Here is a 20,255-nt window from a genome sequence, read left to right as displayed (position 1 = left end):
CCCTTGAGGAAGGGAAAGAATGGGGAAAAAAACAACTAACATGTTTCAAGAGCCCATCTCCCCCCTGTATCGTTACAGTCATCAAAAAATCGAATTATTGATACCTGCACTTTAAGAAATGAGTGCAGTTGAGAATGACACATACATTAACATGCCCACAGTTCCTCAGCTGAGGTTGGTGTAGCTAAGTTTGTACCCAGAGGCTTGCGGCTGCATGGATTGTCTCCCCGCCTCACTCAGCTGTCTCCCAGGGAGTTCTCAAGGTCCTCATCCATCCCCTGCCCTGTGAATGTCCCAGGCTGGTTCTCTGGTTCCATCTGCCCTTGTTCATTCTGCCTTTGCACACTCTATTTTTACCACATGATGTCTGGATCTCTTTTCCTAAATAAACCATTTGGCTTAAATTATCATTCCCATTTAATGAGAGGGCATTGTTAGACTTGATGACTTACTTAGGAAATCACCAAAGTATATAAAATCTTTGTAATTTGAATGAATAGTCAAAAATCTAGGGGAAAAGAGTCATTCAGCTGCTTCTTGAATCCTTCCTTCACGCTTCGGGCTTGATGCTCCAGCACACACTCACATTCACACATACCTCACACACCGTGCCACACATACACATGCACCAGGCACAGCTCCTATGAACACACATACCACACCTGTGCACACAGATCACCACCTGTGCACATATGTGCTGCACATACACATACCCCACAACATATACATAAACACAGACCACATATACCACCACCACCACCACCCCCTGGATACATACATACATCACACACCCACACAGAGTTCATTTTTGTGCCATAATATTGTAGATGCCGCAGATCCCCTGTTTATGTTTCTGCCTGCAGCCTCCTCCCTCCAAACAATGCAGTAAGCAGCTTGGAGAGAACCCTTATTTCTTTCATTATAAAATTGCTGTAAAGCTGTGATTCACTTGGAGACAAAATGATTTCCTGCTGAGGCTTTATCTGAGGTGATTAGCAGGGAGATAGGTAGGTAATAGGATGACCTAATATACCCCGCTTTTTCCTTTGCTTTTTCCACCATCTCCAGCCACTCTGCTTCCTTTCATTCCGGGCCTAATTGGGATGGCTTCTCTTTCGGGCTGCCCTAAGTGTGTGGTCACGTAGGAGACCATTAGCTGCATAAGGTCGGCCTCTGTCGAAAGGTAAAGACAACAGTCTTTTCCCCAATGACCTTTTGAGATTTTCATCTATGAATGTCAGCTTTGTGATCTCCCTTAATGAATTCTGGAGACATTTTTTTTAAGCTGTGATATGGCCTCTCCTTCCAGAATGGGCTTGTGTTTGTGGGACTTACCATTATTTCTAATTTTGATTCTCTGCCCCACGGGCCATGACATGAATGGAACCTTCCCCCATCACCCCCTCTAAAGGTTGTACAGCTTTTCATAAGAATAGGACCTGCTCGGTCAGGTCAGCCACCTGGGACCCTGTGTTCTTTGTGGCATCTGTCTGGAAATGCACACCTGTTTATCAGCCATGATCCACCTTTCATCCATCACCAGATCCAATGACATCAGGGTAAACATAGTTAATTATGGTGGCTACTGTTTACTGAAGTCACACTAAGGCAGTCTGCATATAACTCAGTAACCCCATGGCAAGTTGGGAATTGAGCCCATCTACAAGTTGGAAAAGTAAGCGTCTGGCTTTAAGTCATATAAACCCCGGGGACGTTTAGCCCTTGATCTGGGGCACCTTCCACAAGGCCTATACCCCTGAAGTTGACATTTTCAGCCTGTATGTATCACGGTAAATTTCATGTGTTTACTACTGTGATGAATAAAAATGGATATTTAAAAAATACCATTTAAACCTCCTATTGGTGTAAATTGCCTTTTTCTTCCTTGTGAGGACTTCTAAATAAAAAATGAGAAGAACTTAACATTTAAATATTTTAAGACACAAAGATACAGTCACCATCATTATGATGAATCTGTTTCTGCAGTTGTAAGACAGTTTCCTGCCTGATTCTGAAATCTTCTCTACAATAGTTGTGATGTCAAACTTCTACTAAAATCCATCCTCATAAGGAGAGCTTACTAAGAGCTTACTACCTCTCTTAGCAGCCCATTCTACAGTTGGACATCTCTGGTTATTGGATGGTTCTGTCTTTATTAAGTGGAAAACCACATGAAATTGTCATTTCTTGTAGGTCAAAATGGTAGGTAAACTACAAGAAATCTTGTAAGTTCAGCCTCCAAGTTGAGCCCGAACTTCATTCCTTGTCCTGTTCACCCATTTGCCTTAGTTCTTGCCTCAGAGAAGCACCACACAGGGTTCTACCTTGAGCTTTTGGCCAAATGCATTTGAAGGCGCAGTTCAGCCTTGGTTTAGAATTCTCTCCTCTTGTCTAGTTTTTCCTGTTTTCTCCAATTGCTCCTGAGATCATGGTTCCTAGATTCTCTACCACCTGTTCACCTTCTCCTAGAGGTACTACTGTAGCTGTTAGAGTTCAAAGATCATACATTCATTCATTCCACAAATAATTCTTCAGTGTCCAGGACTCTTCCAGGGACTGAAGGGGGCTAAATAATATATTATAATGCCAGAGCATGGTAAGAGCTCTGGAGAAAGCTTAGGGCAACAGGGCACAGAGAGTCCAGAGGAAAGAAGGAGTAGGATGGGGGGTTCATTTAACAGGGGAGTAAGGAAAGGTCTAAGACCTTGAATTGAACCTCAGGTAAATGTATTGCCCATCATGTGTTTGTTAAGTTACATAAAGTAATGTAAATATGTGTTCTTTTTGGTGATAGAGTTTCTCCCAAAATAGAATGATTAAATAAACATTTCTCTAATATCTATGATATATCTGTTAGATTGGAGATGGAACACCTCCCAGTGACCAGCCAAAACCATGCCTTAAGTATTCCTGAGGAAAAAAAAATAGTGTAACAAAATTATAGTCTAGTTTTCTGATGTAATCAAACATATCAAGATGCATCTGTCTTTTAAAATGGTTAGAGAATATTTCCTAAAAATTGAAATTGACATCCATGGGATGATGAAAAGTTGGTACCCAGGTGACATTCCATGGCAGGCACAAATACGTTTCTCCTGTAACACTGATTCCAACTAAGCACTTGTTAAATGACTTAATTACTACTTAAGTCAATATCACTTAAGTAAAATTCATTTCAGCTTTCTTCCCAGTATATAAAGATGAACATGTTTTTAAATAAAGACTGACCCATTTCACACGATCAGTGGCAAGAGCCTCCGGTTTGGGTGTATATCTTCCTTTGCTAGGCTGGTTCTTTCTTCTCGCTCACTTCAGCTACTTGCTGATAGCCATGCCTGAACATAGCTGAGCTAAAAAGCATTGCCAGGTAGCTTCCCAAGATTGCCTGCATGCCCCCTGTCAACCTGGGGGAGCCACTTCTTACCACTTCCCAGTGCCTCTGTCACTTCTATTGAAGTTGGTGTCCCCACAAGAGAAAGGAGCTGGACAGCCCTCTGCAAGCCTAAGGGGTCACCTGTTGGCAGTGGCTGTGGGCAGAGGGCATATCCCAGGACCCTGTGGGGTTTTCAGCATTGTGACACAGTGTTCCTCCTTCTTGCCCTTCAAAATTCCTCAGAGTAAAACACCCTCTCCTAGGGGGCCCCGCCACATGTTTGCCAAAATCATGCAAAGGTAACTTTTATTTCCCTCTCTCCTATTGAAGAGGCATGCTCATAGGCTGGAAGTTGTAATGGGAAGAACATCTTGGTTTGGAGGTTTCTACGTGAGATGTAAACACAATCTGTCATGGGAGTGTGTTCTGGAGGCTGCTGCCCTATCAGTTCTTTCCGTGGACTCGGGAGGGTTTCTCCCCAAGGCTTTGGGTTGCACTGTCCACCTTCACTTTATTCTGAGCACAGCCGGGACACTGGCATGTCAATAGCAGGGATAGTAATACACACTTACTGGGTATTTACTGTGTGCCAGGCGCTGGTCTAAATTCTAAGCCTGCGCTGACTTACTTACCTCTTACTATTATTATCCCCTTCCAGGTGAAGAAACCCAATGCAGAGACATCAAGTAATTGCCCACCGTCACCCAGCTGACTGCGGGGCATATCACACTGCATGTACTTGGCAAGAGCAGCCTGCAGGTTTCTTTTCTTGCTGAGAACTATTGGAAAGATCCGCTTTCCTCTCAATATCCCTCAAGATAGCTGCCATTCTAAAACCAGATACAATGGTCTTTTTTAAATAGAATTTTAAACAAATCAGTAGTAAAGCCACCAGTTACATAAATGATGTTATTATATTTTAGTATTTATAAGAGGACACAAAAAAGAAACAGGTATAAATCTGATTTTTTGTTTGTGTGAATTTTGTCTATCTGTACTTTCTCTCTGCTTTGCGACTGAGTTTAGCCAGGAGTTATTTATAACCACTCAATCTAATAATAAGGTTACAAAATTTATCAGGCTTCACATTTTCCTAAGCAACCATCACCCCCACATGATTCCCAGTTCTTCCCATACTAATCTGAGTGTTATCTGCTGTTGTTATCATCATAATTATCATTATTATTTTAATTCTTTTATGAATTGTTCTTGTAGGATCTTCTGAACACAACCTTGGACTTCCACAAACTGGGAAAGCTTGAATTTAGTGGCACCAGAGGGAAAGCCCTGAGTCAGCAGATTCAGCAAATGTAGGAGGAATTTCAAGAGATGTACAGGGTCTTCTCAGAATCTTCTTATGACTGCTTGGACCCCCAAAGCACGGTAGGACTGGGAAGGGCCCACCTGCAAGCTTTTCTCTCTCAGATGCCTCCAGCCTGTAGAGTCTGGGTATTCCCTTGCATTTTTCCTGTGCATTTCCTTTGGCTCTGGAGTCCATGGTTTGATCAGGAGAGACCGCTCCTAATTATTCTTTGTGTCGGGAGAAAGATCAAGGAGGGCCCTTCCAGCTCTTGACTATTCCAAGGTTTCAGGGATGCTGAGATGAATATAGGGTGATCTCAGAGGCCCCGGGCTGCAGGTCGCTCTGCTGCTTTCAAAGCTTTAAGCTTCCAGCAGTGACTGCTACACAAAGGCAAGGCATCCCTGGGCAGAGTTTTATTCATGGAGTGGGGAGGCATAAGTGATACAGTTGTTTCTTATCTGTTTTTCTGATCTAACCCTGGCTTCCAAGAGAGTAAGCCCTCAGGAAGGCCAGAGAATTCACATCTTACCTGCAGCCCAGGGACTCTCAGACCTGTGAGTCCAAGTCCGAAGTAGAGACAAAGATGCGAAAGGGCCTGTACTGAGCAGCAGACAGAGTTCCCTGAGGAGGGAGTGGCTGGGATACTGGAGAAGGAATTTTAAGAGCACTTGAGGGAAGAAGGAAACTGGAGGCTTGGAGCACCTTCAGACAGCAGGAGATTTTAGTTGGCCAAACCCCATAGTCACCACTTCCTAAAAATTCCATTAATCTAAAGAAGGAAGGGAAAAAAAGGTGGACTACAAAGTAGAGTATATTCCATGTGTTTCCCAACAGTATGGTAAAACAAAACAAAACAAAATTCTGGGCATAGGGAAACATACTACAATGTTCATGTGGCTGGGCTAGGGAAGTAGGAAAATACTATGTTTTTAATTTTTCTTTTTCTTTTCATCAGAGTATGCATTCCTGTTATAAAGCATTAATAGCCAATAATAATCATTCCACAAATTAGAGGTTTGAGTTAACAAAGTTTCTCTGAAAATTGCTACATTCTAAGAAAGAGAACAGCCTTTAGGTTGCCAGATGAAATGCAGTAATTGGGGCATGCTCGTACTACAAACGGTATTCGGTGATCTGAAATTTAAATACAGCTGTGTGGCCTGTATTTTTATTTGCTAACTTTGGCAACCTCAGGAACAATGACTAGCTGCTGTCTCAACCAATTCAGATGCACTTAGAAGAAATGGTGTGTATTAGTTTAGTAACTTTGTTCCTCATGCCCAGATGAGTTTGTTTACAGTGAAAAAATAGGATTTTGACTCAAGGGAGGAAAGAAAGCAGATGGTTAGGATGGAATAACCTTGTGGCTGGGGCTGTTGTGCTGAGGCAGCCCTCACAGTGGCACAAGCTGGGGCTGTGTGGGTGACAGAGAAGGGGCTTCAGGAGGGGACAGGTGACACAGAAAGGGAGGTGACAGGGTGCTGGCCTCACACTTGACTCCCTTTGTCCTTTTGTCTAGAGTATCTGGGGACACAAATGCTGCAATCATAGGGTAACTGATGACCTACAGGGATAACAACTAAGTCACACCAAGGAGAATTTTAGAAAATTAAAATAAATCCTTGGTATTATTGACTGAAATACAAAGGTTGATAGTAAAGAGCATAGTGGGATTGGCCTTTAGAAAATCATGTTTTCTTTATGTCCATATCCTGTCTCTTTAGGAATTTGAAAATGATGTTTCTGAATTTAACCAGAGAGTAGAAGATCTCGACCAAAGACTGGGGACTATCTTTATTCAAGCCTTTGATGATGTGCCCAGTTTGGAGCATGCCTTTAAGGTTTGTGCAGTCACATGGACCCTGTGCCCTATTCTTCCCCCACCCTCATCCGAGGAGAGTAAGGATGCTTTTCCAACTGTATTGTTCCTGGTATTAATTAATTAATATCAGATATTAATTCTTCTGATAGTTCATCGTGGGTGTCCTGCGGCCAGGGAGTATGCGGAACTGGGTTTCTCAGGTTGATTACAAATGCATTTCTGAAAACATGAGGAAGAAATATTTTTCAAAAGAAAAATATTTTTGGAATGGGCTCTTTTGGAATGGACTCTTTGGGCCTTATCAGTAGGGTACCCATTAGAAGTGAAGAAGTCTAATGGTCACTGTCCTGAAACTGTGGCTGTGCAGGACAAGTGGCTACTTAATCACTGCTGTCAGGTTGGTTCAAGCTGGAACAAACCACCTGCCATGTAAATGCTTATAGGGTTCAAGTACAAGTAACTAGACTAAGAAGACCTGTGTCCTTGCCCTATAATGCCCAGATCAGATGGTATAAGCACATGGAGGGGAAGGTTTAGGATGATGAGCAGATAAATAGCTGCATAACTGAGAATTCTGAGGCATGAGGCATGAAGATGTAGTAGAACATGACAAGTCTTCTCTGGACTATGAGGAGACCTATTGTGTAAAGCCTTAAGGATTAGAACCAGAACTAATCAGTGTAAGTTACAATGAGCAGATTCTGGCTCAACAGGGGAAAGAGATTTTTGTCAAAACTGCTCAAAGATGGAATAGACTTCCTTGAGAAGTAAGTTTCAAGTCATTGAAAATATCTAAAACATAAAGTGGATGAATGGGGGACAATTGAAGAACAAGCTTAAACTCAGTTTGGGTGTCCCTATGCTCTTCTAGAATACTGGGGCCCCAAATTGCCAGGTTCATTAGCCACTGAGGGTGTTGAGTGTGTGTGTGTGTGTATGTGTCTCCTTTAATAAATACCTGCTACCTGCTCTTCATAACTTGCATAGGAAGACTCTTGGGGCTCCTCTCTCCAAGCATTTGTTAGTTCTTAGAAATTTGTCAGATGTTTGTTAGAATTGGTTCTCTCTGAAAGTTTTTCTTGCTCTCACTCTCAGACTTTAGCCTTCTAAATTCTCCCCAACATCCAGCCCACTTAGCATTTTTTTTTTTCCATATCCATTTTTACCCTCTTGCTCTATTTTCGGTCATATTTTATGTAGATCAGCTTAACCTTTCTGACATTTCTAGTTTTCTCTTTGTTTTATCCTTTATCCAGATTCTTACAACACAAGAGGGTCTGGTAGGTAATTCAACAGATAGGAGTCCTTCTTTAGAAGCAAAGGACAGGGGGGCGGACTATGAATACCCACCAATTAATGATTATTGATCCAGTTGCACAGTAACAATTTCCTGACTCTCTTACTTTGGTAGGCATGTGAAAGAAAAGCCAGAGAATAAGATTTATGTAACCACAGAAAGGTTGAATCTGTGACTTTCTCCTGTTCTTTCTCCGCCTCCTCTGCAGCTCATAGACATAGCAGGAAAGCTCCTTGAAAGACCACCAGTAGCACAGGATGTACCTGATAAATACCTGGTGCTCATCCAAATGTTCAACAAAGACCTGGATGCAGTGAGAATAATCTACAATCTACAGTCAGCGTGTCCAGGAGGAGGCAGAATTCGGTATGCTTGATGCCAGGGGATGGGGTGTGGAAGGGGAGGTTCCATTCCAGGGAAGGGTGCGCTTCACTCCTATTGTATTTATTAACTGTTCACTGTGTATCCATGACATTTCCAAGAAAAGCAAGCACAGCCTTCTTACCTGAAGTTCCAGACCCTCTTGGGTGATTTTAGAGTGCACTGAACTGCACATTTCCCTGTGTCTGGGTCTGAGATTGGCAGGCTGATGCAGAGCAGTGACATCTTGATGGCTTCCAGTTCATTGAGACCTTAGCATAACGTATGAGTTGACCTTCGATCCATGTTGCCACATTGATTAATCTCCAACATACCTCACCCTACAATAGATTTTCACATGCCTGAGAAAAGTTGCTGATCCCTTCCAATGCCATAGCAACCATGCTTCTGGGTGGAGGAAACAGCGGGAGCCTAACAAAGGGTGGTCCCACGCCGAGATGTGATGGCTCTATTTTTATTGCAGTTCTTAATCTTATCTGTTTGAAAGTTAAACACAAGATCAGTTCAGCTTTACAAACATTTATTTGATCTTTGCTGTATGCAGGACACATTTGTAGACACTGTATGCAGAGACAGGCCATACTAAGGGATAGACTACTTAATACCAAAAGGTAGTCCTTCAAAGAACCCACCATCCCTGAACAGAGTTAACAATAACACATAGCAGAGTATAAGTAGTGCTCGATTTGAGTCCTAAAGAACCATAACAAAACAAGATGAACTGTGGCTGGAAGATTCAAGGGAGAGTGTGTGGAGGAGGTAGCAAGAGGCAGAGCCCTGAAAGGGGGCATGGGCAGCCCAGGCCTCTAAAGCAAAGACAGGGGAGGATGCAGAAGGTGCCCAGTCAGACCTGCTTGTAGCCAAACAAGGTGTAAGGAGAGAGAGCAGGGCAGCTCTGGAGTTTGGGCTGGGTTGTGAAGTGCTCTGAGTACCATATTAAAGAACTCAGAATTCACTATTCAGGCAATGGGAAATTACCCAAGGTTTTTAAGTATTGGAGTGGCAGGACCACTCTGTCTATAAACAGGTTTCATAGTGTGGCTATTAAGAATGCTTCCAGTTAAGAAGCTATTCTCAGGAAATCTGTTGTCCCCAGCTTTATGTGGGGTAACCCTCATGACTTCATCCAGTCAGACATGGAATTCAAAAACTCAGATACCTTCAGAGGCCATATTAGTTTTCCATTCCTGCCTGACACATCATCTCAACCTAGTGTCTTAAAACCACACACATCTTCGCTCTTCTGCAGGCCAGAAGCCCTGCGTGGTATGCCTTGGTTCTCCACTCAGAGAATCACGAGGCTGGAATCAAGGTTTCAGCCAGGCCGAGTTCTCATCTGAAGGCTCAGGGGGGACAAACCACTTCTGAGCCCATTCTTGCTGGTGGAATCCAGTTCCTTGTGGCTGTAGGACCGAGGTCTCCATTTCCTTGTTGACTGCCAGCTGGGGGCCACTCAGCAACAGAAAGAGCTCCCATTCCTTACCAGTCGGCAAGGCTATGTAGCTGCTTCCATCTTCAAACCAGTAAAGGCACAGTAAATCCTTCTCATGCTTCAGATCCCTGACTTCCTCTTCCACCACAGAAAACCCTCTGCTTTTAGGGCTCAGCTGATTAAGACAGGCCTGTGAGGAGTCTCTCCCTTTTGCCATACAAGATAACATCTTCACAGGAGTGACCATCTCACTGTATTCAGAGCTGCTACCCACACTTCAGGAGGAGAAGATTATGCGAGGATGCGGTGTCATCCTAGAATTTTGCCTACCATGGGGGCCAAGCAGAAAAATGGCAGTAATGGATCTGGGCTGAGCATGAGACATCAGAGTGGGGATGTCCAGGGTAAACTAAATGACGGGGCCCCGTTCAGCTCCACTTGCCAGTTGGAAGTGGCTGCTGATTGTTGCCAGATCTTCCAATTTTATGAGGGAAGCTGGAAACTGACTTTTTTTCAAAAAATGAAATCATAATTATTAAATCTGGGCCACTAATTGTAAGCAAACAAACCCACTATGTGAATTAAAATAAGAATAACCAGGCAGTGCTAACTCTGGGCAAGTGCTTCACAGTCCACATGGCCTGTCTCACTTATAATCTTACTAGATTCTAATAGGAACCCTGAGGTTATTATTCCCATTTTATCGATGAAAAGTTTGATCCCCAGAGAGATTAAGTTGTCTGTTTAAGGCAGCATTTCTCAAGCCTGAGGTTTTTTAAAAAATACAGGTGGCCTGAGCACTGCCTCCACCACCCAGATCAATTAAATCCGAATGGCGAGGGCAGGGCCCAGGTGATACTGATGGGCAGCCGGGCTGAAAGTCACTACTGTGAGGTCAGAAGGCCAGTGGGTGGTAGAGCTCCTGGGGACCTCTGTCCTCTGACCCTGTTCAGTGTTCTCCCCAAGGTCACACTTCCTTATTCCTTAGCAGAACATGGTGATCTTGCAGGAACACCCCATCTCAGTGTGAGCACAGGTGACCTTAGCATGTGGAGGTAGATGAGGCCAAAAGCAGAGGCTGAAGGTGTTCCTGGGGCAGAGTGGGGCAGGCAGCTACAGCCTACCTTCAGTCTGGCTGTGCTGTGTCCCCAGGGTTCTCCTCAGTGCACAAGAACATGCCCACTGTGGCCGGGGGTCTCCTCTGGGCACAGGAGCTCAGACAGTGCATCCAGGGACCCTTCACCAACTTTGGATGCATCACACATCCGTGAGTATCTTATTCTCAAAGGCAGGTGGTTTTAGGCTTCTGCTGCTGCTCTGGATTTTGAGTGTTAGTAGAAATGCAACTCACTAAGACACAAAAATCATACTCATTTCTTTTCATTTCCTGCAATTGCCCAGTGTCTAGTCCATTTGGGCTGCTGTAACAAAATACCACAGACGGGGTGGCTTATAAGCATCAGCAGTATGTTTGCCATAGTCTGGGAGCTGGGGAGTCCAAGATCGAGGTGCCGACAAATACAGTGTCTGGTGAACGGCTTCCCGTTTCATGATGGCTGTCTTCTCACTCTGCTCACATGGCAGAGGGGTCTCTGTGAAGCCTCTTCTACAGGGGCACTAATCCCATTTGCAAGGGCTCCACGCTCATGACCTAAGCACCTCACAAAGGCCCCGCTTCCAGACACTGTCACCCTGGGGATCAAGCTTCAACACAGGACTTTTGGGGGGACATAAACATTTAGTCTACAGCAACCACATAGCTGTTGGCCAAACAGTAACAAGATTGATATATTGGACTAATTAGGGGGCCTCTTGGTGTTAAATGAAGTTTAATGGACCACGGCCTGACCCTTTCTGCTCCGTGAGGTTCCTTTTCAGAAGAAAATGAGTGAGAATTTTCAAGGCCCCTGGAATTCCTCCTCACAGCTCCCTCTGACACAATGTCTCTTTGGAGGCTGCTGGAAAACAGTGAAGCCCAGTGTCAAGCATGGTGTAAGGACTTGATGTATGCATCAGAACCCCTTGGGTGACTATAAAAACGCAGATCCCAGGCTCACCCCTCACCCACTGGATCCCAGTCCCGGGATGGGGCCTGTGAGTCTGCTTCCTCAGCAAGCCTCCCCAGGATTGTGACAACTGATGGGGTTGGAGACCAGTGACCTACCTCATAGCTGCATCTGGAAGTCAGGCTAGTGAGCGCCTCTCGACTTGCTAGAAGCGAGAGAGAGCATTTTGCCATGTTCAAGATGCTGCCTCTGGAGGCCAGTCTTTCCCTGAGCCCTCTCTCTAAAGGCTCAGTCTTGTCTAGAGCACCTGCTTTGGCAAACAAAGGAAGTGGAGTCTGGACAATGGCGTTACGGGCATTTTGATGCTAGGAAGGGCTTTAGAGACCCAAGGGCCAAGACCAAATGCTTTCAGGGGCCTGGAAGACAGTGCAAGACAGCCAGGAGGGAGCCCCGAGGGATATGCCATCCAGCCTGGCGAGCAGAAGAGCAGACTCAGTGTGAGCAATCTCCAGACTGTTGGAGAGAAGCTAAAAATCTGGATTTGTATGTGAAATGCTCTACTTCAAAATTCTCAAGTATTCTCCATTTTTTCAGACTCCACACAGATCACACAATCACACTCCTGGGGCAGGTCTGAAGTGTCATGGGGTAGGAGGGCGGCAACCATCTGCAGCATCTGCTCTGATCTGAGTGGGAGCTTTGTTTTGCAGATGAAGAAACTGGGAGAAGCAGAAATGAGGTGACAGGCCTAAATTCACAAAGGAAGGCAAGGAAAGAACTGAAACAAGAGCCTGGGGCTCAGGGCTCCTAGCCCAGAGCTCTTCCCAGGGGCCCCTACCATGGGAAGCTTGGCGGCAGGGAGGAGATGTGAGTGGGTGGGGAGGAGTGGGTCTGCTTCTAGGAAAGTAGACAGCAGTAGCTGCCCGTGGTCTAGTTCTCTTGAAGCAGACTCCAACGTGTGTGTGCAGGAATTCAGAGATGCTCTTGGGAACAGCATCTGGGGGTTAGGGGAAGGGATTGGGCAGAGGGAGAAGTGAGCTGTGGTACAGTTGCAACAAGACCTCAGCCCATTTTATGGGGAACTCTGGCCCTCTGGCATTACCGGGCCTCCTACTCCCACATTAGCTAGTTGCTGGATGTCAGCTGTCCTGGGAGGGGCCCAACTTGGTGCAACATGGCTTTTTCTGGCTGAGGCTGTTCCCAAAGAGGGAGGCAGTCATGTTTTCTCTCAGCTGCCTGGTCCCGGGATGGGCCCTGAATGGCACCCCACTGTGTCCCCTACAATTCCCATGGATATGCCATTGGTTTTAAAAATGAATTCACATTTGTCTTGTACTCTCTCTATATAAATTGGTTAATTAAAGTGTTTTAGATGCCTCATTATGAAGTGCAGTCTACATACAGGCAGTCAGTCCTCATTCCTATGACCTCTTGAGCCTTCTGTCCAATGCCACAGACCCCCCGTGTGAGAAGCCCCTCTCTCCTCTAGCCTCTTTCTGTTCCAGATATGAACCTGAGATCTTGGATCATGAACCTTGCAGAAATCCCACAGCTTGAGAGGGTAGCCCACTCCCTGGTCCGAAGCCCTTTGTACTTCTTACTGCCTGGCAGCCACATCTGCCCAGTCACCATGTAAGGAAACTAAGCACCTGGAAAAAATGGCCAGGAAATCCAGGGCTCTCTCTGCAGGCATGAGGGCTTACACTGAAAGTTCAGGAGATCTTGTGAAGACACACTGTATTGGTTTATATAGCAAATGGATTTTAAAGAATCTTTGCAATAAGCTGCATCATTTTGTTAACAGAACAAACAAGACCAGAAGCTCCAAGACACTTAGTGTGAAGGTTTCTGAAAATGATGGATATTTCACCAATTCTCCCAGGAGCTGGACCCTCCTGGGAACATACAGTGTTGCAAAGGAGTGTCAAAACTGGGGGAACAAGTGTGGGTAAAAGTGCCTGGGGCCGGACTCTGCTCACATTCCTCTGTGGTCCTCAGCATCCCTGTGGAATCTGAGTGTGTCTGTGCATGTGAGCACGTGTACATGTGCATGTGTGTGTCTGCATGTATGTGCATCATGTGTGCCCAAGTTTGGGGGCATAAGAAGTGGAGGGAACCTCCTAGGAACATGTCAATGAGTAATTAGTAGCAGGGTTTCTCATTGCCTGTCCTAGAGGGATTTCAGAGAGAGAGAAATGTATGTGTACACACATACACACATGTATATAACAATGCTTATACATATGTGTTTGTATGGATAAACATTGTTATGTACATATGTGCATGTATAAAACATTGTTATACACACATATGAAACACTGTTATATACATATATGCATGTGTAATGTTATATATGTTACATAGTTTTTCTTATAATGTATAATTATATATCGTTTTTTTCCCTAAATATAAGATACAACAGCACCTAGAATTTTTCTTCCATGTCTCAATTTCCCTTTCATTCATATTTTTGAAGGACTTCATTTCCCTGCGCATGACTGGCTGGCTGGGGTGCGAGAGTGGGTGGAAGGTTCTGCCATCTCTGTCATCGTTGGGGCTGCTTGTGTTTCAGAACCTGCAAATGCCCCCTAGTGGCCCACAGAGGATGTTCAGGAAGAAGAATGAAGGCTCATTTTAAGGGCATTTGGAAACCAGCTCAAGAAACTGTTCTTTATAGGCTGCAATTTGTTATTCAGACCATTATTTTGACTTCTTCTAATTGGGTGCCATTTTTTTCTCTGTTGTATGGATAGTTGCATGGAATCAGCTGAAGGAAAGTGCATGATACAAAAATATGAAGCCATGCTTTCCTTGCTAGAAAAGTAAGCACTTCTGGGATTGTCTTGTTCTGCAAATTGCACAGGCCCTGTGATACCTTTTGCAGTCCCGAGTTGGTTCAGATCCTCATTGGCTGTGAAATATCACCCGTGTTTTAAGTTATAAACCCAATATCTGTGAGTACAGTGCTTCTGGCTTGCAGACACAGAGCCTCTGGGGAATGCAACTCTATTCTAGAAACAGACACATGTCCAGTGTAGTTTTGTTGGGAGCATGAACTTGGCAATTTAGAAAAAGTAGGGTGCTCCTCCCGGCACTCTGCAATCAGTGTGATGGGAAATCACAGCAGCTGCTCACTAAGCAGAAAGCAACAGTTTGTGCTGCACAGAGAGAAAATACGTTTTAAAAATATTTCTTGTATTCTTCTATGGAGAAAGCATAAGAATGAAAATTTTGCAGGGGTTCATAGTTGTTCCTGCTTTAAAGCTGTGGTAAGCCCAGGGTCTGGTGCCCACACTGCCCACAGTTGCCAAATCTCTCAGTGATCGTGTCACCACATCCCCTGGCTGAAAAGCCCTCATGAGGGCCTCCTACCATCCCTTTACCAACACATGCAAAGCCTTTTGTAATGTGGCCCTTACATCCCTCTCCAGCCTTGACCCTTAGCCCCTCCGGCCTCAGGTGTTCTTAGCAGACACTCTGATGTTTTAGCTGTTTCTTACCTCCAGATTTTGGCCATGCTGTTGTTTCTGCCAGGAACACTCTTCTGCAGCCCAGCCACTACTCATCCTTACACTCAGCCAGGCATCGCTTCGGCCCCTCTTCCACAAAACCTGCCTGGAAATTTCCCAGTCACCCCCACCCCTGCCATTAGGTGCCTAACGCCCTGTGCAGCTCTCTAGGCCTGCACTTGCTACACTCCATTTCCACAGCCCCTGCCGCTAGCAGCCTTTACCACCTGGTGGGGCACTCCTGGTGGCTCTGTCCCCTTGCCCAGTGCAGGGCAGGTGTGCAGTCAGCCTGTGGAGACTGGACTATGAGTGTCTGTGAGCTGCCTGCAGATTAGTGTGAGAGCAGATCTTATACCCAGTTACTTCTTCCCACATTGGCTGAGACTAATCACAACCTTTATCCCCTACAAAGACCTCATGCAGCCTCTCTTTCTGCTCACCTCTGATGAGCACCATTAGAAATGAGGGGTTACCTGCAGGAGCTGCCATGCCTGGCTGAGTCAATGACTTTGACTTTAAGAATGTAGCCAGGTATTTTACTAATAGTATCTTCAGTTCATGGTTTTATATATATGTGTGTTTGTATGTATATGAATGTACATATGTATATGTGCATGCACACAGGTATGTTGTATATATGTTAATATATCTCTCTGTATAGATATATATGTTAAATGTATCTTTAGTAAAGCATTGCTTGGTGTTGCGGGGGAAAGGTGCTTATGAAGTGGCTGTTGTCTCTGATCCGCACAGATATGAGACAAGTCTTTATGATGACTGGTGTCAGACGGTATCAGAGAAGTCACAGTACAATCTTTCCCAGCCACTTCTGCAACGTGACCCAGAGATGAAGCAGATCACTGTCAACTTTAACCCACAGGTAAGTCAGGCAGCAGTAATTTCCTTTTGTGTTCTTGAAGAGTTTTGCTTAACTCTGCTGATTTCAAAGGCAAAATGGCTTTTTATTAGAACATATAAAAGCTGCTCAAAAGAATTTGCACCCCGGATTTCCTTTTCGGGATGAATTCCTTAGTGTTGTGTTTTCTTAAGGTGTCCAATGTTCATATTCTTCTCCAGGGTTAGCTGATATATTTGCTTTGATTTTGCACAACAGAAAATATTGCAAAATAGTCTTTAAATTTTCATATGAGAACAGCTTTATTATGAACTTGACTTCCCATATGAAGTTAGGGAAGTACACATAAGATTAACTCATCAAAAAGTTTCAATATCGCATCTTAGGTATACTCTGCCTGAAATTCCAGACATTGCTACCCCTCTTGGGACAGATAGAAAAACAGCATTACAGACCAGTTAGTACCAAACAGTTGATTAGGCCTACCTTGAATGCACGCTCTGTGTGAAGGCACTGACTAGAGGCTGGAGGGCCGACCAAATGTAACACTGGTTCCTGTTCTCAGGGAGTCCTCAGCTAGTTGGGAGCTAGAATCTCAACATGTACAAATCTATCTTTATTAGATACCATAAGACGAACCTCAAAGGAGTAGCTTTGGAAATAAGAATCCAAAATAAGATTTTAGTGATTCTCAACCAAGGCAGTTTTGTCCCCCTGGAGGCATTTTTGGTTGTAAACTATGGGATGAATGCCAGTAGCACAGAGTGAGTAGATAGTGGGGATGCTGCTGGCTCTTTACCTTGCACCATAAAGAGTTTTTGTCTGTAAACGCTAGTAGTGCCATGGTTGGGAAGCCTTAGTCTAGATGATCCACGGTGGAAGACTGTGTGGATTGCAGCTGCCATGGGCAAATTAATGCTGGATAAAACTACGGCCAAAAGTTAGCCCACATCAGGAAGTACATCATTCAGCCAAAGAAAAGTATTGGCCACCCCTAGCTAAAAGCAGCCACCTTCCTCTGTCCTAATGGCAAGCTCCCTGGGAATCCAGTGTAGAGAGAGGTGACAGCTAAGCCAATACGCATTTCTTCAAGTCACCTCCAGCCTGTGGAACTGAATATAAATATGTATATATGTAATATCTCACCATTGTTTTAATTTGCATTTATTTGACCACTGGTAAAATAGAACCTTTTTCATGTGTTCATTAGCTGTTCATGGTTTTCCCATGAATTGCTTGTTCATGTCCTCTGCCCACTTTTGAGTGGAAAGGGCCTCTTTTCCTGTAAATTTGTTAGAATATTTTATAAGTATTTTGTCAGATATTAAGAAATCTGTTGCAAATACTTTTACCAGTTGAAGTGTGCCATTTTGTTATGTGTATCATATTTTATGCCTGTAAATTTTATCTTGTATTTTGTGGTTGTATGTTCTGAATGGCCTTCTCTACCTCCATATTATATAACTACCCCACATTTTCTTTTAATATTTATTTTCATTTTTTTGCATCTAGATTTTTATTATCTGTCTTGAGCTTTATTCAAAATCAACTAGAGGCTGAGGTCATTTTCCTGCTGAGTAGTTAGCCTTTGTCTAAACCTTGAGTAGAGTTGGCTAGGCAGCAATGAAGAACTGGCCCTGGGCCCCTAGACGGAGAGTCAGGAGCCCAGGGCTCTTACACAGAGTGGGGTGTGGGGAGTAGTGATGGGTCGGAGGACTTACAGCTTTTTGTTTTGTCATCCATACCTATGCACATCAGAGGTGCCGGGATGACAGATAATGAGAAATGGAGCCTGGAAACCCTCATAAACCTGTTTTTTCACTTGGCCACATCTGCTTGGCTTCTCACTTCTGCACTTGCCACTAACGACAGCATCCCACAGAAGTTCAGAAAAGCCTGGGTGACTTCCATTTCCTGACCTCCTCATATATTAAAACACAAAGACATGACAGCCCAGGGTTACTGACAGAAAGGGATATTTCAAATGATTCTTTTCCATGGTTAACATTGTACAGTGGGCATCTCCCCTCAGTTCTGTCCATGTCTGTGACTATGTGTTTGACCTCATTTGGAGAGGATACTGTTTGTCCCAGTTTGAGTCTTTTCATGCACATGGGTGGCCCAGACCAGATGCACCTCGTCCTTCAGACCACCAGCTCTTGATGGGACCTGGCTCAGCCAGGACGAGCTCTTCCTTCTGCCTGACAGTTTCCTTTTCCAAAACTAGGTTTAAGGAACATGTAGGAACAGGAGTTCAGACGGGACTCAGAAGGTATTTGCATCCCTGGGTTTTTCTTGTCCTTGAATGACATCACCGATACTCACTGCCATGGAACTACAGCCACTTACGTCAATTCTTTCTCCAGCTGATTTCAGTGCTGAAAGAAATGAGTTATCTTGAACCCAGGCAGATGAAGCACATCCCCGAGATGGCAGCAGCCATGTTCTCTTCCAGGGAATTCTATCAGCAGCTTGTGGCTAACTTGGAGCTAATGGCCAATTGGTACAACAAGGTTTTGAAAAGTCTGCTAGAGGTAGAATTTCCATTAGTGGAGAAAGAGCTGCAAAATATTGATCTCTGCCTGAGAGCTGCAGAGGAAACTCTCAACTAGCAAGCGAAAGGTAACGGCACCACCTGGAGTCTGGGGAAAACATGGAGTCAAGATCCTAACAAGCTGGTAGATCCTCAGATGATTCCCTGGTGATCTGGTTTGTATTTGAAACATAAGTCTATCCCCTCAGATGTATATCCAAAGTGGAGAAGACAAGGGAGATTGGTGTTCCTTCTTCCTTCTCTTTGGAAATGATTAGTAGGCTTAGAACATTTTCGTGCCATTCAACTGGGGAGGCTGCACTATTGCTTGAGAGAGGCTCCATCTCTCACAGTCTCCAGCGCATACTGAGCACTCCATGAATGAGAATTTTTAGTATATTACCACTGTTAATGTTCTTAACTAGATTATGAACATCTTAAAGGTGGGGACTTTGCATTCACTTCTCTTGTATACTCTGATTCAGTTCAACAAATTTTCATTGATGGATTAACCTATGCAGGGTAGTATGTGAGAGACTGTTGGGAGACTGACCCCTATCCTCAAAGAACTCACATGTAGTGGGGACAACAGACATACGGACAACCCAAATTATACAAGACAGGCTGTGAAAATAAGCCATCATAGACTTAAAAATAAAGTGTGATGAATCACAGGGGAGGGAGATTAATTTGCAATAGGATCCTCAGAAGAGTAAAAGTTTGAAAAGAAGGTCACAGTCAACTCACAAAAGTCTTGGGATGCCATATTAAACAAGTTGGAACTTTATTGCTTATACAAGGGGAATGATATTCTCAACATTTAATATAGTGAAAGTTCTTTAAAAAATAAGACTCAGCAACACCAAAACAAGTCACCAAGTTGCACTGCTGTGCCCCAGCATGGGCACCAACTATTGTTGGGTGTTTGGTAAACATCATTGTTTCTTTTCCTGAATAATCAGGGTTCTGGTAAGAACTGACTTTTTGATACAGCTAGGAGAAAAAGGCCCTTATGATAACGAAGTGACGTGTGCAGAAAAAGTCTTTTGAAACCCAGGAGTGTTAAATCCCTGTCTTTCATTGAGACTAGACTTTTAGCTGTGCCCCTGTAAACTATCTCAATTAACTGTATTTCTTTTGGGGAACAGGTATTTGGGATTATGTCAGTCAAGTCACCAATAATATTCATGATCTTGAACAAAGAGTTCAGAAAACTAAAGACAATGTGGAAGAGATTCAAAACATCATGAAAACATGGGTGTCTCCAATATTTAAGAGAAAAGATGGAAAAAAGGAATGCCTTCTTTCCGTGGATGATCAGCATGATCGAGTGCAAAAATCTTGTAGTCTCGTCAAAGAATCTGGCTTTAAGATACACACCCTTATTCAGGTAATAACCTCTCAGACACACATAACACTAGTACAGGGAAAGCCTCAAGAAGTGTGTTTGGGTGCAAGAAGTAACTTGAAAATTAGAGCAGTCAATAGATGCTATGTCTTCTGCAGTTAGGAATAGCAGTTTATACTCATAGTAAAAGAATTAAAACCAACAGAAAGGGGTAGTGAAAAGTCACATTCTGCATCAGTATGTCAAAATCAGTGCTATGTTAATAATGACACCATTTAGTAGCCACTTAAGTCCCACACGAAACCTCAAAGGGGATGCCAAGGATAGAATCCTAAAGTGCCTGCTACATGAATCACCCCAGACTTGCCCATGCAACCTAGTGAGGACCTCCAGCA

The 20,255-nt window shown here is 44.0% G+C and overlaps 1 pseudogene; it reads left to right on the top strand.

Annotated features, from left to right (window-relative positions):
- LOC108387707 (dynein axonemal heavy chain 9-like) overlaps window positions 1-20,255 on the top strand; it is a 353,770-nt pseudogene that overhangs the window by 20,314 nt on the left and 313,201 nt on the right.

This window comes from Manis javanica, chromosome 4 (genome assembly GCF_040802235.1).
Source record: "Manis javanica isolate MJ-LG chromosome 4, MJ_LKY, whole genome shotgun sequence".
In the NCBI taxonomy this organism is placed as follows: Eukaryota; Metazoa; Chordata; class Mammalia; order Pholidota; family Manidae; genus Manis; species Manis javanica.
This window is presented reverse-complemented; position numbering and strand designations above follow the sequence as displayed.